Source organism: Erpetoichthys calabaricus, chromosome 10 (genome assembly GCF_900747795.2).
Source record: "Erpetoichthys calabaricus chromosome 10, fErpCal1.3, whole genome shotgun sequence".
NCBI classification, from domain to species: domain Eukaryota; kingdom Metazoa; phylum Chordata; class Cladistia; order Polypteriformes; family Polypteridae; genus Erpetoichthys; species Erpetoichthys calabaricus.
In genome coordinates, this window is record NC_041403.2 from 74,348,478 (window position 1) to 74,354,870 (window position 6,393).

At 39.8% G+C, this 6,393-nt stretch overlaps 1 protein-coding gene across 2 annotated transcripts in view; it reads right to left on the bottom strand.

Moving 5' to 3' along the window:
• tgfbr3 (transforming growth factor, beta receptor III) overlaps nt 1-819 on the bottom strand; it is a 241,412-nt gene extending 240,593 nt beyond the window's left edge. For both annotated transcript variants that reach the window (XM_051932789.1, XM_051932788.1), the window contains exon 1: nt 547-819. The gene's annotated coding sequence lies outside the window, so the exon portion shown is untranslated. The remainder of the gene's footprint in view (nt 1-546) is intronic.
• Nucleotides 820-6,393: the final 5,574 nt, after the last annotated feature.

Consider the following 6,393-nt stretch of genomic DNA (forward strand, 5'->3'; position numbering starts at 1 on the left):
GTGAACAAAATGCATGCAGTCGGCTGCTTCACCGCTTTCCTATTTACCCCAGCTTCGCTTTTGCCTGCAATAAGCCCTCGCGGTTATTTTTACATAATGGCAAACATTAGATGTACGTAAGCAAAGGAAAGTTTAGAAAGCGTGTCAAAGCCGAAACTTTCACTACATCCGTCTTTTGACAGTGCAAAGCGTGGTAGCAGAAAAGATCGTGTCGAGACATTTTTCTGCTTCTTACTCTTACTGATTCTGTACCGTTTACCGACGGTCCCAAAAACTAATATATAAATATGTAATTAAAAAATCGTTAAAAGTGTTCAGCTGCTGAACGATCAGAAAAACAGTAAAGGGATTTCGACACATGAGGCTGAAGTAAACACGTCGATTCGCCAAGGAAAATCTGTCCCCGCTGCCCTCCGGTTATAGACGCTACTGCTTCCAGCATTATTATGTGTACGTTGGAAGATAATGAAAAGTCGATCTGGACTGGAAGCATTACTTTGCACGATCTGTAATAGAGTTAAACTCTTCCAAGAGTTCTGTACGTACCTCAGTTGTTTTCTCCGGGACAGTGAAAGCGCTCTTCAAACTTTTCTTGAAGAATCTTCGTACCTTCTCTCTTGTGCAGTAAAGTAAACGGAATCCTTTCGTGTGCCTCTCTCTTTCCTTCCTTTAAAAACACTAACCACTGAAGCATTCGCGCATCCAACACCTATCCACAAAAGAAGATCGCGTTTAAGGGTAAGCGGTAATTTCAGAACGACCCTAAGACTGAAAAACTTTTTCTATCTGGATTATTATACGCGTAATCTCCGCTTCCACTACAGTAGTTGTGGGCGGGACTCCATCTAGACATCTAGCCTCTCATTTGAGTTTGAACTGCCAATCTTTTATTTTCCTTTTTGTCATTGGATAATATAAAGAGGAAAGGCGGGTGCAAACATGCGGTCGACTCCCTAGTATTTAATAAACATTAAGAAAAGGTAATTAAAAAAAAATAAATGCACTATTAATTATGTAGAGTAGCAAGGCATTTTGTTTGGAATTGTGTACTTAACCATTGAAAATACGGAACTATATTCATGTATTTCTCAATAAATGAAAAAGGTACTATTTTTATAAACTATCCCAAATTTAAGGTCCTGAGCGTAATGAGCAAAATAAAAATTTTATTTTTGATGCTGAATAAAACTATAAGTGATTCGTTTCTTGTAAACCATTCCCAAAATTTGATAGCAACGATTAATCGGTTAAACATGTAAACAGTGCAAATTGGCGCCGGCTGCTACTGTCAGATCAGTAGCGCAATCGTTATTTCATTTTAATACACTTTCGGAAATGCAACACGTCGGCAATGTGCAATGCAACAGCGCTCCGAATACTGAGTAAGGTGCACATATTGCTTTGCTAATCTATTTAATTTTGTTAATACATACTTTCTTTTATTCTCTAAACCCGCTTATTCTACTTTAGTATTCCAGAGCTGGGGCCAGAATCTTTACCTTGGCAGTTATCAGGCAAAATGTGAAAAAAAACTGTACTGATCCAGTCAAGAGACACACTCGCAGAAGATCACCCACTTGTTACTGGCAGATTTAAAGCATATAAACCAAGATATGTAAAAATTTCCAAAAAAACATGAACACAGAGAGGACATGGAAACAGACAGTAACCATGTTGGGATATGAACCTTGACATTGTGAGGTAACAGTACTAACTACTAAACTGGGATGCCACTGCAATACTGAGCCTTGACAGAAATGCAATGCGTATGTATGGATAAATGGGTTTGCTAAATGGATAGGCAGATTAATTTCATGAGATAAAGCAATTCTGGTATGACCTGCATGGTCACTGGTGCATATTATAGATGCAAGAAGGCAAAGGTTAACAAAATACTGCAATCCTAAGAATCTCTGAGAGAAACATGGTTCTTGTCAAACGCTTATTAGCGTTTTCTACATTTGTAAACTTTCTAAACTGCTAGGATAGAATATATTAAACCTGAAAGTGTCAGACTGTAATATTTTGTGGATCTTCTCCTTTTAGCTTAAGGGCATCAAGAGTAGTTCCCTATTGCTACAGTGTGCTTAAGACCAAAACCAATCCAGGACAGAACACTAGTCTTCTAAGTCAAAATTAACAACAGGAATCTGGTTTAAAATAAGCAAGGTAAGGTTTACAAAAAGAGGATTTAGTTCTAATCAAAAGGTACAGTGATTTATCTGTGTTGAGCCCTCCAGTGACATGTACAGACATTTTGGTGGACAGTGGCTCAGAAGGAAAGAAGGTGTACTTTATGGGCAGGATATGTTCCAGTATCCTGCAGTACAATATAAAATGGTTTTATACTGTATATATAATACATATATTTACATCTCTCAGTAACAAAAACAAAACACCATTATACCGTTTTTCTTTCTAGGCATTGCCAGTTTTTGAGTTTTATAATATCTTTCTTCTTGATTGATTGCAGTGACTTCATCTTTATTACCAGTGATTTACTTCTCTATGAATGGAGGATCAGAGAGCTCTTCTTGTTCACAAAGAAATCTGAGTTTGTCGAACTTAGCTTGAAAAAAGTAGTTGCTATTAATAACAGGTGATTTGACAGTGATTTTCAGCAAAAGAAAAAGTGTTGGGAACGCTAAATTAGCATCAGACTCTTTGAACACTATTCTTTGGGAAGGTGTATGCAGAATCTTAGTCATCTACCCTCTTAGTCAGTCTGCCTTTTAGACTCACATCTCCACGATGTTTCTTTTCTTTTAAACGTGCTATACCTCCCATTTAATTTGAATATATATGGGATTTACCTTCATTGTGCCCCAAAGACTTTTCTTCGGGTGTCTCTTTCTTATAGTGACGTAGTCGGCAGTATTCATGAACTTAGAAACTTAGAAATTAGTTCACGAGTTTGTTTTCAGTCGACTAGATTACTGTAACGCAATCCTCTCAGGAATACCCAAAAAAGACATAAATCATTTGCAACTAGTGCAGAATGCAGCTGCTAGAATCCTAACCAGGAAAAGAAAATCCAAGCACATTTCTCCAGTTTTGATGTCACTACACTGGTTACCTGTGTCATTCAGGATTGACTTTAAAATTCTGCTTATGGTTTATAAAGCCTTAAATAATCTCGCCCCATCTTACATATCGGAATGTCTGACATCTTATATTCCAAATCGTAACCTCAGATCCTCAAACAAGTGTCTCCTTAGAATTCCAAGAGCAAAACTCAAAAGAAGTGGTGAGACGGCCTTCTGCTGTTATGCACCTAAAATCTGGAATAGCCTGCCAATAGGAATTTGCCAGGCTAATACAGCGGAGCACTTTAAAAAACTGCTGAAAACACATTACTTTAACATAGCCTTTTATTAACTTCACTTTAATTTAATCCTGATACTCTGTATATCCAATTAATTATAATAACTATTCATGGTGGCTCTAAAATCTGTACTAACCCCCACTCTCTTCTGTTTCTTTTTCCGGTTTCCTTTTGGTGGTGGCGCAAGCCACCACCATCTACTCAAAGCACCGTGATGTTCCAACAGTGATGGATTAAAAGCCAGAAGTCTGCATGACCATCATCATCAAGTCCTTCCGTGAGAACCCTAAATACAAAGAGGACTATTTCACTTATGTTAGGTAGAATGCCCAGAGGGGACTGGGTGGTCTCGTGGCCTGGAACCCCTGCAGATTTTATTTTTTTCTCCAGCCATCTGGAGTTTTTTTTTTTTTTTCTGTCCTCCCTGGCCATCGGACCTTACTCTTATTCTATGTTAACTAATGTTGTCTTATTTTAATTTCTTATTTTGTCCTTTATTTTTCTTTTCTTCACTATGTAAAGCACTTTGAGCTACTTTTTTGTATGAAAATGTGCTATATAAATAAATGTGGTTGTTGTTGTTGTTGTTGAACATTGCTGACAGATGGAGCAACAAGAGCAAATACACACCATGATTTTGGAATTTCAGACTTTATAGGTCCAAGTAAATGGAATGGACATGACTTGCTGAAGCAGAGGTGTGTATAAGAACCCCTGCCACTCTTCAAAAGGAATGATTGCTGGGTCCTTAACCCATTATTATTACCACTACAACATGAAAACAATATTGAAATTTTCTTTTTAGTTATTGAGTACACTGCTACCTGACAGTTTCTGAAAGGACCAGGCCTGCAGGCTTATTATGACCTTGATGAGCAAGCTGCGGATGAGTATGAATGTCAAAAAGCTGAGGTGTTGCTACAATGTGGCATCAGCCCGGAGCAGAAGGCAGTTTGACCCTGAGCAGCTAGTGTGCTCCTAAGCCTTCAACTTAAGAGGGCTGTGTCGTGCACTGGTTGAAGTCAGAAAAATACAGTCTATTTAACTTACCATTTATACTAACTTTTAATGAATGCCCTCCCTAGTTTTCTTGCCCAGCCAATTCATAGGTTCAAAATAATGTCTATGGAAGACATAATAGCAACCCTTGAGCGACATGGCAGAGTTTCGCAACTCAAGGAATTGAAACATCGTTCTGATGGTTTAGTGGAGTGATTCAATCAAACGCTCAAACAAATGCTTCACAAGGTGGTTAGCGAGGATGGGAGCTACTGGGATCAACTACTACCCCTCATACTTTTTGCTTATTGGGAGTTATTCTATGAATGACAACCCCAGGAGCTATTGGACATTTTAAAGAAGGTTGGGAAAGAGAGGTACTTCCCTCCACCAATATTTTAGAATACATCACGCAATTACGCAATAGATTTGAAAATTTCAGCAAATCCTAAAAAAAAATATGGAGCATGCACAGTCAGCCCAGGCTCGCAATTATGATTGAGGCATGACATTTAAGGAATTCCAGCCCAGAGATCAAATCATGATCTTGATTTTCACTACCCATTCCAAATTATTAGCACATTGGCAAGACCCATAAGAAATTAAGGAGAGGAATGGGCTGGTTGACTGTTTGGTAAAACAACTGAACAGGCAACCAGCCAAACATGTATACCTTGTAAATCTGCTGAAACCTTGGAAGGACAGGGACTTTGTCACCTACTCCAGACAGCCTTGTTACTTCTTCAATCAAAATAACACCCTTAATTTCAGCCCTAATTTGACATCCACTCAGCAACAAGAGATCAAAGCAGCAATCTTGTCTGTCCCAGAAGTGGTGAATGAGTGACCCAGAAAAACTTGCATGAGTGCACACAACATTATTACTGAACCTTGGGACATCGTCAGAGAACGCCCGTATTGCCTCCTGGAAGCAAAGCAAGTGGAAGTGGAGCTTGCGATCAAGAGGATGCTGAACATTGGTGTTACTGGGGAAAGTGTTAGTCCTGGTCCAGCCCTACAGTCCTGGTCCCTAAGCCTGACAGGTGTTGGAGCTTTTGCTATGAGTTCTGTCAACTTAATCAAGTCTCCCAATTCAATGCCTATCCAATGCCAAGAGTGGACAAACTCCTCAAGTGACTTGGTAGGGCTCAATATTTGACCACACCTGACATGACAAAAGAGTACTGGTAAATTCCCTTAACAGAATTTGTCAAGGTAAAGACCATGTTCCCTTGCACCCCTAGTAGACATTAGCAGTATTGTGTTCTCTCATTTGGGCTACACTGGGCTCCTGCAACTTTCCCATGTCTGGTAAATAGACTGTTGCTGCCACACAATAACTATAGTGCCTCCTACTTGGATGACATTGTCATCTATGCTGGCACATGGGAGGGACACGTGCAGCAGGTTTGCGTGGTACTCCTGACAATTAGAAAAGCAGGCTTATGTATCAACCTGAAGAAATGTTTCCTCAGATTAATCTAGTCTGAATATTTAAAGCTACTTGGTGGGCACAGGTACCATTTATCCACAATGCACCAAAATAGATGCCATCCTGAATTCATATTTCTGAGCCAGAAACTACTGGATCACGAAACTACATATTCAGAGGTGGAAAGGGAAGCCTTGGCGATTAAATGGGCTATTAACCAGTTGTGTTACTACCTCCTGGGATGTGAGTTCACTATGGTGACAGACCATGCACCCCTACAGTGGACGGCACTTCAAATCAGGAGTCAAATCTTTGCATGACCTGGTGTTTCTTAGAGCTGCAACCATTTTGGTTCAAAGTCATTCATTGTTGAGGCTCTCTTCATGCCAGCGCCAGTGCACTGTACTAGGTTCAGGGGTCTAGGATAAGCAGGGGGTCCAGTCACATGTGTGCACAACTGTGCACAGGGGACAGTTTAAAGGCTTGCATAAATTTAATCTTGCACCAGAAAGCCAGAGGCCGCTCTGGACTAATTTATCTTCCTTTCTCTGCAGACCGGCAAGCTTTACAACCATTACACCTCTGATGTCACTTCTGATTTCCGGGTTTCACGCCTGGACTCTCTTTTCCTGCCAAG